Consider the following 18,260-nt stretch of genomic DNA (forward strand, 5'->3'; position numbering starts at 1 on the left):
GAAAGACCAGGTGTACCGCCAGAATCCAGAAACAATTGAACAGCTGAAGCAGTACATCTCATCTGCATGTGAAGCCATTCCGCCAGACACGTTGTCAAAGGTTTCGGGTAATTTCATTCAGAGACTACGCCATATTATTGCTACGCATGGTGGATATGTGGAAAATATCGTACTATAGAGTTTCCCAGACCGCAGCGCCATCTGTTGTTGACAATTGTAACTACTGTAATTTCGAAAGTTTGTCTGCCTGAAAATGTACTGTTGTCCCAAGCATATTGCAACAAACGGTGTATTTCTATCGCTGCTCGTTTAGTTTTTATTGCCGTTTCAAATATACCGCTCATTTTTGAAACACCCTGTACGTTCGCGGCAAGTCGCACGAGCTGCAGGAATTTTACGACGAAGTATTCCGCGCATATTGCATGAACACAAATACCACCCATCATACCACCTGTCGTCGCATCAAGCCCTACATGGGGTGAGACTTTTAAAGCTGCCTCAAGTTTTGGAATTGAATACAACAATTAGCAGCCAATGAGATTTTCATTCAGAGGTATTCCATTTTCTCTGATGAAGCAAAGTTTACGAGTCGTGGTCACGTGAATCGGCGTAATACGCGTTATTGGTCAGTAGACAATTCCCGCTGGTTAAGGCAAGTCCAGCTTCAACGTCCATGGAATGTCAATATTTGGTGCGAGTGTTAGATACCCGGATAACTTGAAACGTCCCCTTAGAAAAATTAATGAATTACTGTGCTGATAAACCACTTACGTTATTTGATTTTCAAACAGCTGAGCAAAACTGAATGTACTCAGACATTTCTCTCTTTACTTATTCTGATCATCACTAAACAAACACACAATACTTTTAGCGCAACGCAATCTGACTATCAATAATCCCTCCAAAAGAATGCCGGCCGGTGTGGCCGTGCGGTTCTAGGCGCTTCAGTCTGGAACCGAGCGACCGCTACGGTCGCAGGTTCGAATCCTGCCTCGGGCATGGATGTGTGTGATGTCCTTACGTTAGTTTGGTTTAAGTAGTTCTAGGTTTTAGGGGTCTGATGACCTCAGATGTTAAGTCCCATAGTGCTCAGAGCCATTTTGAACCTCCAAAAGAATGGCCCTGACTAACAATAACCTATACTTTTCATGAATCACTTACTTCACAAAAATCTTCTTTACTCGAACTACTGCAATACAGCGAGCGCCACTACTGCCAGCTAAATAAAAGATTCAAACTACTGAAGGCACTAAGTACTGATAGGCATAGTTAGCAAATGAAAGATTTTGATAGAGAACAAACTATGTATTTACCTTAATATTGTTCAAAAGTCATAATATATATATGTTCATGACATCCACTCTTACAAATTTACTATCTCTGATAGATACACGTCCAGATCATCCGCTCTCAAAACTCCGCCATCTCTCTCCCCACACCCACTACTGCTCGAGGCTCACCATCAACTGCGCAACGCTACGCGCTGTTCGCATCCAGCTGCCCAACACTACGATAGCGAATATTACAACGGTGCCAACCAGCCAGAGACTGCACACAGCACAGCCAGTGATTTTCATACAGAGCGCTACGTGGCGTTACCAACATAAAAACCTAAACAGCCCACTTACAAACTCCCCCGCGCTTCACAGATGATAATGTGAATAGTCGATTGTATAGTAACTTTTTTCGACAATATTTTTCCAGAAATACTGGTAGATCCACTTCAAACAAGAGTGGATTTTTCGTGACGTTCTGAACGGACATTATCCTGGTAGCCTGGCCGGCCGGCGTGGCCGAGCGGTTCTACGCGCTTCCTTCTGGAACTGCGCGACCGCTACGGTCGCAGGTTCGAATCCTGACTCTGGCATGGATGTGTGTGATGTCCTTAGGTTAGTTAGGTTTAAGTAGTACTAAGTTCTAGGGGACTGATGACCTCAGATGTTAAGTCCCATAGTGCCCAGAGCCCGCACGTTCACCCAGTTTGACGCCTCCCATTTTTTTCCTGCGGAAAACCCTGAAAGAGAATGGTTACATTGACGTACCAACTACCCCTGCAAATATGCGACAGCGAGTTATCGCTGAAGGTGCAGACGTTAGCGAAGACACAATTAGAGACGTAGTACTGTCTTTCAGAAATAGGATGCAGAGTGTATGTTGCAGCAAACGGGGAACATTTCGAACACTTGCTTCAGTAAAACATGAAAATTTATGAGAGGCAAGGGGACTCACCTAAAACAAGCACTTCGATGGCGAGAGGCAAGGGGAATAACGTTAAAAAAGCACTCAGTAGGAAATAAACCACTATTACGTCCACATTGTTGTTTCTGGGTAACGCTAAATGTTACTGCATTCGTAAACAAACGATCTGTTCCAACCGCTTTCGACTTCGGTGCCATCTGTGGAGGTAATTACACCAATAATTTGGACACCATAATGTCTTATGCTATGGAGAATCACATTAGTTTGCTGTGAAAGACCGACGTCCTATTACAGAATGTATGAATACCGCCCTTCTACCGTCCTGAGATCCTAATCTGTTGGGTAATTTCCTGAGATACTATCATGTTAAAAGGTACTGTAATTCATTTTGAATTGTGTCGATTACAGAGCCATCTATCACGCAGTAATAAAATTGTTCCATACAAAAGTTACGTATTTTTCCCCGGACTATCCGAATCCACAATAAAAACTGGGGATTCGTGTTGAAGATTTCAGAGTTGACCTCCTCCCTCCCCAGTCCGAATCCACAATAAAAACTGGGGATTCCTATTGAAGATTTCAGAGTTGACCTCCTCCCTCCCCTCCAATTTCCTATGGGTGGGGCAGGAGGTTGGAATATAGTGTCACTGGATGTTCCCTTCGAGATGAACAATTTTTTTACAACCCTTTTTGTTATCCCATGTGTAGTTTTTTCGGCAGATGATGTCCCGCTAAGGGACATGTACTTTGGTATGATAAATCTATGTATTGAAGCAGTAATGATTTTTTAAATAGAATGACATACGTTTTTTAACGGCATCCAAATGCTCTTGGAAAAACGAGTACAGTGATATAATTCGTGTTAACGTTGAGGCTGAAACTCTTTGCAAAAGAATCCTAGAAATATTCTAAAGCTGAAAAGCAGGTCAACCGGAATCGGCTAATGCGTTGTAAACTCGCTTATGCCAGGCTACATCGTCGTATCAAGCATTTCGACTGTTTGCTTCCCTGCATTGCAGAACTAGCAGGAACTGTGTCGTTTAGCGGCAGTCATTTGTGCTCCAGCACTCCTTGCATGCAGACATGTACACTAACGAGGAGAAGTTAGACATGCTACCTTTATACGGCGAATGGTGACACGAGACTTATTGCCAAGGATTGTAGACTCAACCAGAGGGATGTTATTCGCATCTTGCATCGGCGTAAATTGCATCTTTAACATCTGCCACTATATCAGGCACTCGGAAGACGTGATTTCGAAAGTTGTACAGAATCTTTTTGGTTTTCCCAGCATCGCCTGAGAGGTGACTCTGCGTTTCTCCAACGTGTGCTCTACTGACATTCAAGAACCACTGAAACGTAAATTTACGTAACATGCACTACTGGGCAGCTGACAATCCACGCTGGCTTTTTCAGGTGCAACAACGACCGTGAAGAGTAAACCTTGGTGCGGCAGCATAGGAAATTCCATAGTGGGATCTTGCTTCACCCAAGGATGTTAAATGAAAATATCTGTGCACAGTTTATTAAGAACATTCTATCTGCTCCTCTGGAAGAGATAGCACTGGATAAACACAGTGTATATGGTTCCTAGGCGACGGCTGACCAGCTCGCTGTACCCGTGTTGTAATGGAAGTACCGAATGGAAAGTTTCCTGTCCGTTGGATAGGACGGAATGCTGCAGTGGATAGGATGGCCAGGTCTCTTGATCTGACCCCTCTTGATTTTTTTCTATGGGGAGCACTGAAAGATGTAGTCCGTTGTGAAGCCCCAATTACGCCAGACGATATGCGTAGAAGAAAATTGTTAAGGTTTTCGTGGCCACTTGTTGACCAACTGCCTACTGGCTTCTGTCTCGGGTTCTTCCGCCAACTTTGGTCTTTGGTCTGATGATTTTTCTGACGTTTCGTCAGCACATGTGGCTGGTATTGTGCTGGTGAAACGTCAGAAAAATCATCAGACCAGAGTCGGCGGAAGAACCCGAGACAGAAGCCAGCAGGCAGTTTGTCGATGTACGTAGAATCCCCAGGAGATATCATCCAACGTACTTTCATCCGTTCACCTATCTCTCAAAGAGCGATTGCAGATGTGCGTTGCTGTCGATGGCAAATTTGAGCACATAGTTAAGTAAAGTGTAAAACTACGTTTCGTTAAAAAAAGTATTTATTTTGTGGGTGACATGTCGTGAGTCATTCTGAATTTCTTTTTCCTTTATTTGAAGTGTATTCCGTCTAATAACAATTTCGAGTAGTATTTATAGAGGCATTTCTATGACAGCAGGTGGTTTCCTTCAAGAAGCATTCAGGCAACTCCAGGCAGAAACAGGTCAGGTATTTTTTTTCGGGTCTAGGATATTTAATACAGTAGTCTACTTTTTCCCTAGAATATGGCTTGTAACGCTGGAAATGCATATCCTCCTATTTCCATCTATTGTACTATTTTTTTTCCTTGTTTTGTTACCTCAAGATATGACATTTCTGTCTCTATATATATTGTAATTGTTTTACTGTTTGTATATATATATTTATGCACTTATGTCGATGTATAATTGGTTTGTTTCGTAAATATTATTTGTATTTTTACGCTGGGTCTTGCCTAGGGAAAACTGCTATCGAACGATTACATCGATGGGTCGTGTGAAGAATCAAAGTGTGTAGGATCTTTGGTAGTGTTAACTCTGCCGCGTGGAGCGCGGGCAGAGGGAGTCTGGCTGGAGTAGTGCAGTGGAGCAGGTGTGTTGTGTGACGCTCCCGCGAGTTGCCGCGCTTTCGGGGTTTGGCAGCATGTAATTGCGCTCGACTTGCGATGATAGTTTCTGACATGGTGTCGCGGACGGGAAGCATTAGCTGGCGCACATCAAGAGCCCGTTTCGTCTGGTGACCGTGTCGAGAAGAAGGCGCGCCAACATCCAGCTTCTGCAACAGCGACGGCCGACAATGAGTGACTGTCGCCACCTCCTCGGTCGACGGCTTCAAACCTTCAATCAACCAACAAGGAAGACTAAAAGCACGTAAAGTTTCAGAACTGTATGGCAGACCTCAGCTTTTCAAATTGTTCCATTTGCCTCGCAAAATTACAGCAACTTAGCATGAACCTTTGTTGCTCATTGTCCCAATTGCATTGCCAAGCAGGGTCCCTTCCTTTTCCGAAATGAACCCGAGTGTCGTTGAAATTCAAACGCCAGCATTAAAATAATATAATAGATTTCACTGCTTTAATTTCAAAGTTCAGTTAAAGTAATCATAGCTGGCTACAATATTTAGGTTACACGAGCACAAATTAAGAGTGCGAGTTTTGTTAGCATATTTTAGCTTACCTGTGACTGCAGCTCAGCTTGGTACGTACTAAATTTTACTATTGTTAATTGTTCAGAATCATTTAATTCAAGTTCAAAGTTAAATCTCTTGTTTCTAAATTGCGTAGAGTCAAGTTGCTTTTGAAATGATTGTTGAGGTAGTCCAAGACTAACCGTATTTTACTGGATTTCGATGTGCTTTAGAAAGAAAGCTCACTATTAACTTCAGTCACTAAATTAACTTTCGATTTTCCGGTTTTATTAATTCTTTTGCTAAATTAAGTCAGAGTGTAGCGAAATTTATTATTTCTGACAAACTTTCAGTTTTCACACTACACGTGTCAACCTTCAGTTGCCACGCTTCTAGTGCTAATTATGAGTATATGTGTAATAACCTTTCTTTTTCAGTTACTATAGTAATTGTCCGTAGGACTGACGACCGTAATTTCCCCCAAATCTCAAATATCTAATTACCGCTAGTTAATTGTTAACGTAACGGCCGCACATTTACTTTCTTTATTAACTTTACCCCTTTTCAAAATTAATTTCCACCAGTTTCATTTGCATTTTTCCTTTCATTTAGATGTAACCCTTTCTTCCCTCTTTACCGACAGATTAACTTCGGTGACGATTGCTTTTCCCAAATTTCCATTAGGTACACGCGGTTTAATTTTTCACTGTCATTAAGGTCGATAAGTGAGGGGAAGGTTACAGGCTGTTAATCATTATTAAATATGACTGACCGACGTTTCTGTTTCGGCTTTGACAATTAAGCAGTAACGAGGAGGGTTTAAATGGAGACTACCTGTCGAAACTGTAGTTGTTTCCACAAAACCCTGGAAACGTACACACGGTTCATATAGTTACCGTAAGCGTTGTATGATGCGCCAGACGTTAGTATATGCCGTAATTCCATATATAAAAGTTATAGCTGATCTCTGTGTCATACAGGAAGTGAGTAGGGTGCATACAACAAGGGCGCCAGGTATTAGAGCTCTGCTAGGCGGTGTTTACACCGCAACAGCTGGATCTGGTCATATTGCTTTCCAATTTTTAGTACATTTCTCGGATTTTTTGCGAAGAGTTTCAAGAGGCGTTATCACATGTCAGAGTTCCTCCCCCTTGGTGTACTAACATTCGCCGGCATCCTCATCTCGATACCTGGAACCGTTCACGAAATAAAAGGGATGTTACGTCTTATGTGACTTACCCTGTATGAGTAAGTGCGTCGGTTTCCTCGGATAGTATCAATTTGAATAAAATCATTTTGCGTATTAGGTCGCGCTATTATGGAACCCTAAAACAACTAAATCGCTGACGTTTCAACTGACTTTGCACATACCGAAGTAAGATAGTATATAGGGGAATCACCAGAATACAGCAATTAGCCGCCACGAAGAGGACCGCTGCAAAGCCGATCGTAAGGTCGGAGTTTTCATTTGTTTTGTAAATAAAAATCCCCTTTTTCTCGCTGCAGCGTATTTTATTTATTCCAGACGCGTTTACCCTTTTATTTTCAGGCAACTTCAGTGGAATAGTTTTTCAAGTTTCTGGCTGGCATCAGCGTTTTCTCTCGTCTGGTCACATGCTGGAGGTCGCATTATAACTTCACTTACGAAACGTAAGAACATTTTAATGTTACTGACTTCTTTCTTCACAATTTTTGTGTTCTTCACACTAATTGCTCTGGAGCGCTATTAGTCTTCTAGCACTAGTTGTAGATATTTTACCGAGAACTGTGATTTAAACTCGTCACTGCTGTGTGTTCACTTCGATCGCAATGGAGCGACATCTCTAGGTCAGGTGTTGAAGACATTCTACAGAATGTCTTGGAGGAGAGAGAAGTGTGCGAAAAGTTTGTTTCGTACTATTAGACTCCCGAACAGCAACGAAGCGTAGACGCCTGCTGCGGCTTGATTGAAATGCGAAAAGCAGGCAATTCGTTTCTGAGCAAAATCATCATGCGTGGCGCGACTTGACGTTATCAATACGAACCTACCACCAAACGACGAAGTGCACAGGGTTACAGCATCCTTGCACGTTGTATTTCGTCTAATCTCGACTTAACCATCTCCGCGTGAATGGTACGTAAGGGACTGAAGTAAACAATCTGATTCTTCACTTGTTACTGGTTCTTGAAGCTTTGCAATTAGATTTCTCAGGATAGCTTGCGTCCATCTTTGATCGTCTACCGATTCAAGTTTTTCAGCATTTCCGCGACTCTCTCCCTTGCGTCAAACTGTGTCGCCCCCTTTTCGCTATGTTCAGTATCCCCTGTTACTCCTGTCTGATATGTGTTCCACACACATGAGCAGTATTGTAAGATGGATCGTGGAAGTGTTTTATAGGCACTCACATTTGTAAACCGATTACCTTTTTATCGATTTACGTACTGTAAGGGCATTATAGGTTACTACGCCATCTTCCTGGAAATACTTCATCAGTCTGTTCTGCAATGGCATAAAAATCTTTACCACCAGGTAATCGTATGCGTTCACTAGTGCCTCACTGATATTGTAGTCATATGACACTGCCTTTCTGCGTTTTGTGAAGTGCATAATTTTACATTTCTGTATATTTATAGCAAGTTGCTAACCTTTACACCACTGTGAAACCGTACCAACATCAGACTGGATATTTTCTCAGTCTTCTTCTTTTTTTATTTTATTTTATTTTCAGACAGCACTTCATTGTACCCAGTCAATGCAAAAAGTTTCGAGACTTCGTTGATAAAAAATAAAGAAAAGTGAAGGTGATTGTCCTAGTGCTTCAGGTGTTTCATATAGCCTCTGTCTACTTGAGTAAAAGGCACAGAACGTTCATGCAACTATGTGAAATGTCGGAGAAGTCTTTTTTTGGGATCTTGTTCAACTCGGGCGTTGCACTGACTTGAACGTCAATCACGTTGTCAAAGCTATGATCCTTCATGTGAATTTCTCCACTTTGTCGTCATGTAGTAGGCTCGTATTGACAACCTCAAGTCTTGCCACCCAAGTTGATTATCTTGATGAATAAACTGTCCACGTTCTGCATTTCTATCGAGCCGCGGCAAGCGTCCACGTGTCATTTTTGTTCGGAAGTCAGGGTGTGTTGGACAAACTTTGCACCCACATTCTGGCAAATGTCTTCAAAACTTGATTTAGAGATGTACCTCCATTGTGATCTGCGTACACAATAACGTTGACACACTAAAGCCACACATCCGCTGCTAAACAATGCCTGCCTGCATCTGACTGATCGAATTCACATCTGTTGTTTACAGTTATCATTTCATGCTGCCTTCGTAGTTACTGCACTAACTTCGCTTACAGACTAATACTAAAATCAGTGTTGGAACTTTTCGGGCAGACAATATAGATAAGTACATCAGTGTAGATGACAACCTGCTGCAACTGCTGCACGTATGTGGCTAAATTCGGCGGGGGGTATCGACAAAGTGAAGATCAGTCGCACAGTGAGTCTCTGCATGCTTCCGAATACGTCTTAAGCTCTTCTGTCTTGTCTTTCCTATTCTTTGTGAACCATATCTTGGAAAAAGTAGCCTATAGTTTTTTTTGTGATCCTGCTGCAATGGTGATGGTCAACAATCGTTTATACAAGAGGCTATGCATCTTCAGTCGAAACTACACTTTCTATAACGCAGTCTCCAGTAAATTTACTCAACGAGTAGTACGGATGAATTTAGATACAAGTAAACTGTTGCAGTTAAATGGTTTGAGTTAATGAAGTATTAGATTGTCAGACACAGTAATATCAGTGAGAGGTAGACCGAACGCTTGTGGCGCGGTTTGTATGACACTGGACTTGGAATTGGCGGGACGGTGGTTCAGATCCCCGTCTGGGCATCCAGACGTATTTCTCTGGTTTGTCTAATTTGCAGAAGACAGTGAATTTTTGCTTTGAAAAGAATATGGTCTACTTCGTTTCCCAAACTGATGTTGTGACCTGACTCTAATGACCCCGTCTTCAACAAGACGTCAAGTAATAATCTTACTTCATTCCTTTCAGAGACAACACACCAGGCCTAAGTGTACTGTGGTTAACGTCTTCGAAGAAAGTGACCGATTTGTGCATCGATATTTAGGCTCATGGTTTCACTAAATGAAGGCCTTGTCCTTTTTTCGTATGGAATATTTTGACACACCCAATTCCTTCACGATCTACTGCAATACAAAAGCATACATGCGTAGAACGTTCCCAGGTGTTAGCAAAAGTAACTATTACACAATAATCGAAGCGACGTTTGACGCAAATGTCTACTTCACTTGAGTAGAAGCTGTTCATCGAATGGCAGCACCATGCAGCCCGCGCAGTACGCAGTCCATTACAATTAATCACTAACTTACTGTTTCGGTTATGTTCAGTGAAGCTATTTGGAAATCGATAGGTTTCTGGAATGCGAAATATCAATATTTCACAACTCTACTGGTCCGAAGGTGTATTTCACAAATAATAGTAACGGCAAGAGATGAGTGATTATGGCGTTTTCAGAAGCATAGGGACGAACATTTGATCCTCATTTCATACCCGACTGGGATAGAATAGTGCTGGTAGTTGAGAACGCAAAGTACAATGCTACTAAAGACAGACGACTACATCAAATAAAAAATACAAAAAGAAACAGAGATACTCAAAACGAAAACAATGAACTTTAAGAACGAAAATATAACCTACGAGCCCTCAGGGATGATTTTATACCGTTCTTATACAAATTAAGTTTGGCAGAGAAAATAAGGAAGATAAAGGAAGGATTAGCAGAAGTTATGTAAACACAGCTAAAAATCGTATTGCTTGAGGCCACCTGTGAAGCATTAGGTCTGAACCCTAAACACACGTTCCACATTAAGTGGTGACATCAGGGTATAGGAGAGAATGTGCAAGATAAATGGAAGATGTATGAAAAACTCTTAGCTACGAAAGATCAGGATTATTGAAAACTGCATGTTAAAGCCAGAAGAGACGGCCAACAAAAAATAATAAAAGCTAAAATTGAAGAGAAGGTGCAAGATCAACTGAATGAGAAATGTTGACTTACGAAAGACCAGGTTGACTGGGAACTGCATGATAGAACCAGAAGAGAAGTCAAAAAATTAAAAAAAGTGAAAGCTAAAAGTGAGTTCTGTGTAAGTAAATGTGAAGATGTAGAGAGATATGTAGGAGGAACAAGATCAAAAAGGCTTTGGGAAATAGTGAAGAACCAAAAAGAAGGGATAGTCAAGACAAATATTTGATAAAGATGCATGAATGGAGTGAATACTACAAAATATATTAACGGAAGACTAAGAAGAGTTCCTATGGACAGAATCATGTACAATGAAAGAGAAGTGTGCCCACGAAGCTAATTACAAAAATCTATAAAAATGATAAATAGGAAATGTCCATGTCCAGGAGGAATTCCCATTGAATTAATAAAAAATGCAACAGAAAACGCCGTAAAAATAATTAAACTTATATTCAACAAGTGTATCATCAAACGAGATGATGCTAAAAAAATGAAAAAAGTCTTCATACCACTTCATAAAAAAGCACCGAAAAGAGACTTCGGCAACAATAGGACCATTAGCATTACAGAACCAGTGGGAGGCTGTAAGGTCGAAGAGAAACATATATGATTTTCATAGATTTAATAAAAGCATGTGACACTGTGCCAATAAATAACCTATATCGGTATCTTGACGAGAATCCGATAAATACGTCAAAAAACTTTACGAGGGAGAAGCAATCACAATAAATAATTTAAAAAAGCTTACTAAGGAAAAGAAATCTCCAGAGTAATACGACCAACAAAAGGCTTTGGACTTGATTAGCTTGTAGCACGTACTACGTTTAAACATTATTTGAAGAAAATTCTTAAAGAATGACTGGAAGAAAAGGGCTTCATACAGATGGGGATCACCTAAAGAGATTTGCTATTCATCAATGATCAAATAATATTTGCTGCAGATGCCTTTAATGTAGAGTGCACGACGAAGAAAAGTTAGAAACATAAAATAAGGCCGGACTAACAATACTTTTTTCTAAATCAAAATGTCTCTTTATAAGAGGTAAACAACATGACATTATCATGGAAATCATTTGAGGCATGTCGTATTAATACCTGGGAGTCATCATTTCAGATCAGGGCTCCAGTAAACAAGAACTGAAAAAGAAGACAACAAGGTAAACAACCAACCAGTAAGCTGAATTCCACCCTTTTGCCCAATAAAATTAAGGAAAAGACAAAAAAAGATTATGTGAATCAATAGTACAAAACATTTGTTTGTATGGATCGGAATCGTGGGAAATGACAAAACAGAATAGAAGGAGACCTGAAGCCGTGCAGATGGATTTTTTGAGAAGAACTAACAGAGTTTCAAAGTGAGTGAATTAAAACTCTATATACAAAATCGAAGAGTTGAAAGAACGGCGTTTAGAATGGTACGGGTAAGTGATAAAATTGGGGGACGAGCGACGGCAGAAAAAATTACTGTTTTTCCAACCTCCATACACGAGAAAAAGAGGAAGATGCTATACATAATGAAAAAGCTAGTGGAGGAAGATATGCAACGAAGAAATTTGAAAGAAGATTTAAGTAAGATTCGAGAGGCTTCAATATGAGCCTGCGACAAGCTGTATAAAGATCTGTAAATAAGTAGCAAGTCGCAAAAGGGATGTACAGTGGTTCCCAAGATTTAATTGTAAAAGAAGATTTAAATGTGGATCTCTACTCATCTTGCCGCTTGTTACACGTCAGAGTTCAGTGTGTTTCAAGAAGATGATATCTGTAGATTCTCTCACTTGTTCGATCATTACTCAGTGTGCGCCGAGACGGAATGGTGATATCAACAGCAATACAGGGCGTTTAACGACATCCGTTTTAACAGGTGCAGTTCAATTACAACTAAGTGGCGTGATATTCGACGAGAATACGGCACCGCTCTTCTCACAGCGCAATGGACGTACGAATGTACCACTGTGCCAATGGCCTGCAAGATCGCCTGATCTCGCGTCTTGAGATTTTTTGTGGCGATTTGTGAAAGAGGCCGTCTATGTGTCTCCCCTTACAGCTTTTGGTGAACAGCAGCGCCTCAGAAGTGAATTCAGTGACTGCAAACATAATTACGATAGAATGGGAGGAGGTTGACTAACGTCGGTATACTTGTCGTGCGTACGGTTGAGGGCACATGAAACATTCGTGAAAAGTAAATGATAACTTTTTTTCTAAAGGAAATTGTGTAATGAACACCCCAGGTTTGCATGTGTTTCCTGTCAGGAAGGCTACAGTTCGTAGTAGACCTGCTTGAAGGAAAGAACTGAAACAGAACTGAAGAAAATGTTAGGGGCTTTCTGGTGTTCCTAATCAATATAAATGAGCTAGGACTCAATCTGAACAGTCCTCAGACTCCAGAATGAGATTTTCTCTCTGCAGCGGAGTGTGCGCTGATATGAAACTTTCTGGCAGATTAAAACTGTGTGCAGGAACTCGAGACCTTTGCCTTTCGCGGGCAAGTGCTCTACCAACTGAGCTACCCAAGCACGAATCACACCCCCTGCTCACTGCTTTACTTCTGCCAGTACCTCGCCTCCTACCTTCCAAACTTAACAGATGCTCTCCTGCGAACCTTGCAGAACTAGCACTCCTGAAAGAAAGGATATTGCGGAGACATGGCTTAGCCACAGCCTATGGGATGTTTCCAGAATGAGATTTTCACTCTGCAGCGGAGTTCGAGTCTCGGTCCTGCACACAGTTTCATTCCTCAGACTGTTTGCTGGCGATTCTGCCGGTTATATACGAGTACCAGTAAACAGACCAGAGGATCAAAACCAATTATACGAGGGCAGTTCAATAAGTAATGCAACACATTTTTTTTCTGAAACAGGGGTTGTTTTATTCAGCATTGAAATACACCAGGTTATTCCCCAATCTTTTAGCTACACAACACTATTTTTCAACGTAATCTCCATTCAATGCTACGGCCTTACGCCACCTTGAAATGAGGGCCTGTATGCCTGCACGGTACCATTCCACTGGTCGATGTCGGAGCCAACGTCGTACTGCATCAATAACTTCTTCATCATCCGCATAGTGCCTCCCACGGATTGCGTCCTTCATTGGGCCAAACATATGGAAATCCGACGGTGTGAGATCGGGGCTGTAGTGTGCATGAGGAAGAACAGTCCACTAAAGTTTTGTGAGCTCCTCTCGGGTGCGAAGACTTGTGTGAGGTCTTGCGTTGTCATGAAGAAGGATAAGTTCGTTCAGATTTTTGTGCCTACGAACACGCTGAAGTCGTTTCTTCGATTTCTGAAGAGTAGCACAATACACTTCAGAGTTGATCGTTTGACCATGGGGAAGGACATCGAACAGAATAACCCCTTCAGCGTCCCAGAAGACTGTAACCATGACTTTACCGGCTGAGGGTATGGCTTTAAACTTTTTCTTGGTAGGGGAGTGGGTGTGGCGCCACTCCATTGATTGCCGTTTTGTTTCAGGTTCGAAGTGATGAACCCATGTTTCATCGCCTGTAACAATCTTTGACAAGAAATTGTCACCCTCAGCCACATGACGAGCAAGCAATTCCGAACAGATGGTTCTCCTTTGCTCTTTATGGTGTTCGGTTAGACAACGAGGGACCCAGCGGGAACAAACCTTTGAATATCCCAACTGGTGAACAATTGTGACAGCACTACCAACAGAGATGTCAAGTTGAGCACTGAGTTGTTTGATGGTGATCCGTCGATCATCTCGAACGAGTGTGTTCGCACGCTCCGCCATTGCAGGAGTCACAGCTGTGCACGGCCGGCCCGCACGCGGGAGATCAGACAGTCTTGCTTGACCTTGCGGCGATGATGACACACGCTTTGCCCAACGACTCACCGTGCTTTTGTCCACTGCCAGATCACCGTAGACATTCTGCAAGCGCCTATGAATATCTGAGATGCCCTGGTTTTCCGCCAAAAGAAACTCGATCACTGCCCGTTGTTTGCAACGCACATCCGTTACAGACGCCATTTTAACAGCTCCGTACAGTGCTGCCACTTGTCGGAAGTCAATGAAACTATACGAGACGAAGCGGGAATGTTTGAAAATATTCCACAAGAAATTTCCGGTTTTTTCAACCAAAATTGGCCGAGAAAAAAAATACTTATTGAACTGCCCTCGTAAAATGATCTAGGAAAGATGTCCATATGGTGCGAAAAGTGACAACTGATTCTAACCGACAAAAGTGTGAGTTACTTCAAAAGAGTCTTAAAAAAGGATATGTTAAATTTCAGTAACACAATAAATCACACAAATTTAAATCTTGTTGGTTTCCACAAGTTTCCAAGGTTGTTTCGACTATTTATTTTATATACATTGTCTGTTCCCTCAGGCAAAGATATCTGGAGAAACAGAGGGCAAAGAAGTTGCGCGAAGATGGTCAGAGGCGAAAACAGACTCGCAAGAAATGCGCCGCCAACGCCCTCTCGACTGCCGGTATTGAGACAGCCGCCGTAGACAGGGGGGCCAGTGAGCTGGAGTCTGTTCGAGTCTGCCGCACCGAGCAAGTTCCAGTGCCATCAGTCGCAGCCCAGAGGGAATCACAGTAGCAGGTAGCTCCACCTCTAACTCAGAGACATGCAGCACATAGAAATCATAACAGTGTACATAGTGGACTTTGTACTTCACCAGCAGTGAGGCTAACGTGGACTATGTAAGAACTTGTGCCACAAGGAATATCTTACGTACAATTACCATTCTTATGAATAAAGAACCCAGTTAATCTATGCGTGCAGTCTGTATTATAAAAAGAGGACACCGGCCACCAAACAACATCCCCTCCTTGCTTCCCATGGTACAGCTCCACGGAGACAACGAGGCGACATAAAAGCCAGCTGTTGCGGCCGAGCGGTTCTGGGCGCTTCAGTCCGGAACCGCGCTGCTGCTACGGACGCAGGTTCGAATCCTGCCTCGGGCATGAATGTGTATGATGTCCTTAGGTTAGTTAGATTTAAGTAGTTCTAAGTTCTAGGGGACTGATGACCTCAGATGTTAAGTCCCATGGTGCTCAGAGCCATTTGAACCATTTTTGAACGACGTAAAAAATTACATAATCGTTACAAGTCTCAACGGGCAAAACGACGGCAATAACTTTGATCACGATTCATTGCAGTCTCATTCTCCCTGCTGCGGGAATCACGTAATGTGCGAGCATTAGGGGACGTAGACAATGTGAAGTATAGAGGTTTGAATCTGCCCAGGGACCGTCACGGATAGCATAAGAGGTTATCGGGACCGCTAATTACAAGCGGAAATCAGGGTTCGAGTCTCGGCCGGCACAAATTTTCATTTGTCGCAAGTAGGTTCTCTACCTAATACAGCTGATGTCAACGAATTCGACATCACCTAATAATTTCGTAATGTTTCGACTACGCCGCAGAAGTTTCGGTGATAAGCCCTACATATCCGTCATACAGTCCCAGTCTCTTCCCACGCAATTTCAATAGTTTTGGAACGCGTTCGTGGCCGTCGATTTGCTTCGGACGTAGAGACGCACGTCTGAGTACAAACATGGTTCTGTAGGCATGAAGGCATTGACCGTCTTGTCTCACAGCTGGTTTAATGTATTAACAATTATGGCGATTAATTTTTAAATAAGACTCAATTCACTTACTTTTTTTTCTATCTGCGTCGTTTTCATTTGACTGCCCCTTATACCTAGGGATTGCAATTGCGAACCACTTAAATTGGAACCATCATATATAAAATGTTGTGGGGAAGACATATCAAAGAGGGCCTTTTATTGGCAGGACATTCACAAGACGCAGCATATATTCTAAACAGGCTGCCTGTACTGCACTTGTCCGTTCTCTTCTTGAATATTGCTGTGCGGTGTGGACCCTCATTGTATAGGAGTTTGCCGACTGCTCGTATGTAAATTTCAAAGCAGTCATGTAGATGCGTACAAGCATATGAAAACATCGTAGTCTTGGGCGTAAGTTAAAAGCCGTAAAAAAAAAGACCAGCGGTAAAATTCTCCTATTGGAGGATAGAAAATGCGAATATGGTCCTGTTTGTTCAAATAACTTACGGAAATGCAGTCGGGTGAGGTCGTCGACAACCGCCGATATTTCGACGGGAGCATTCCCTGCCCTTATCAAGGTCGAAACATCTGCGGTTGTCGACGACGTCACCCGACTGCATTTCCGTAACTTATTTGAACATTGTTAGTGCCGAGAGAAACTTAGGTCTCACATGTTTCTGTTTCTGTGACTGACAAGTCCTTCGTCTGCATCTTTAACAATTTTCCCAAAACTTTTGGCATGCAAACATGGTCGTGCTTTTTTTAACATGCAACTCACCTCAATCACCCACCAGCTCCCCTTACTGTAAATCACGTGTACCCCCTGGTCCATAACCATACGTCATTCACTCCCAGTTGCCCTTTCTTACTCACTCATTCAGCGCAAGTCATTGTCATTATCCCTTTGTATCTACGTGGCATTGTCTCCTGTGACACAGCCGCAATCCCTTAACGTTCGAGCCGGCCGTTGTGGCCGAGCGGTTCTAGGCGCTTCGGTCTGGAACCGCGCGACCGCTACGGTCGCAGGTTCGAATCCTGCCTCGGGCATGGATGTGTGTGATGTCCTTAGGTTAGGCAGGTTTAAGTAGTTCGAAGTTCTAGCGGACTGATGACCTCAGATGTTAAGTCCCACAGTGCTAAGAGCCATTTGAACCGTTTGAACCTTAACGTTCTACCCTACTACTACGGTCTCTGTCACTCGCACTGTATCCGTTATCTCCACTCATTCCATCCTTCCTACTGCTGCTGCCTCTCCTCAGTGTCGTTATCTCTCTCTTCTTCGTTGTCATGTCATATTCCCTGTCCTCCTTATCACTGATTCCCATCCACAACCACTTTGCCCTTCCCTTTATTTCTCCCCTCCCCCTGGCACTGTCTCCTTCACTCTTTTCCAAGCACTGTTCTGTCACTGTCAACTATGTTCCATAGCCACTGTGCCCCTCTCTTTCTCTCACATTGCCGTTTCCTCCTTCGCACTTTCTACTGTCTGTCATTATGTATTACTTTTCCGTCTTCTTGCCACAGCCATTGTCTGTCTCAGCGTATAAAAAAGCGATAATATTTTTTCATGCAAAAATTTTAAAGGTGTTGAGGAACGTAAAATGAGGTAGCTGGCACCCTACTTTTCAGTCTGAGGCTTTTATATAAACAGACACATATTCGCATTTTTTGTGTTCCCATAGGAGCATTTTCCTTCTTTTCCCTGTAGCAGGACATGTAACTCGTATGAGAAGAAATGTAATGGTGAGTAACGCTTAAATAGATTACTTGCGTGAAATTGAAATAACGCAAAACTAATTTCACACCTCTGACCGGATTTTACGTGGAAAAAAAATTACATGTTCTTCAGTACTACAACGTGCGGTTCCCAGATGATAACGCAGACGCTGCGTCACATTATAAACCACATTTTTGCCTCAGACCGGATTTTACGTGCCTATTTCACGTGTACAAGTAGGGCAACTTTGAGCCTCTGTATCGCGGAAACGGACAAACATATGAAGACAACTCTCAAGGTAGTTCGGAATTTTAGAAATACACTACTGGCCATTGAAATTGCTGCACCACGAAGATGACGTGCTACAGACGCGAAATTTAACCGACAGGAAGAAGATGCTGTCATACGCAAATGATTAGCTTTTCAGAGCATTCACACAACGTGCTGACATGAGGAAAGTTTCCAACCAATTTCTCATACACAAACAGCAGTTGACCGGCGTTGC

This window comes from Schistocerca piceifrons, chromosome 6 (genome assembly GCF_021461385.2).
Source record: "Schistocerca piceifrons isolate TAMUIC-IGC-003096 chromosome 6, iqSchPice1.1, whole genome shotgun sequence".
Lineage (NCBI taxonomy): Eukaryota > Metazoa > Arthropoda > Insecta > Orthoptera > Acrididae > Schistocerca > Schistocerca piceifrons.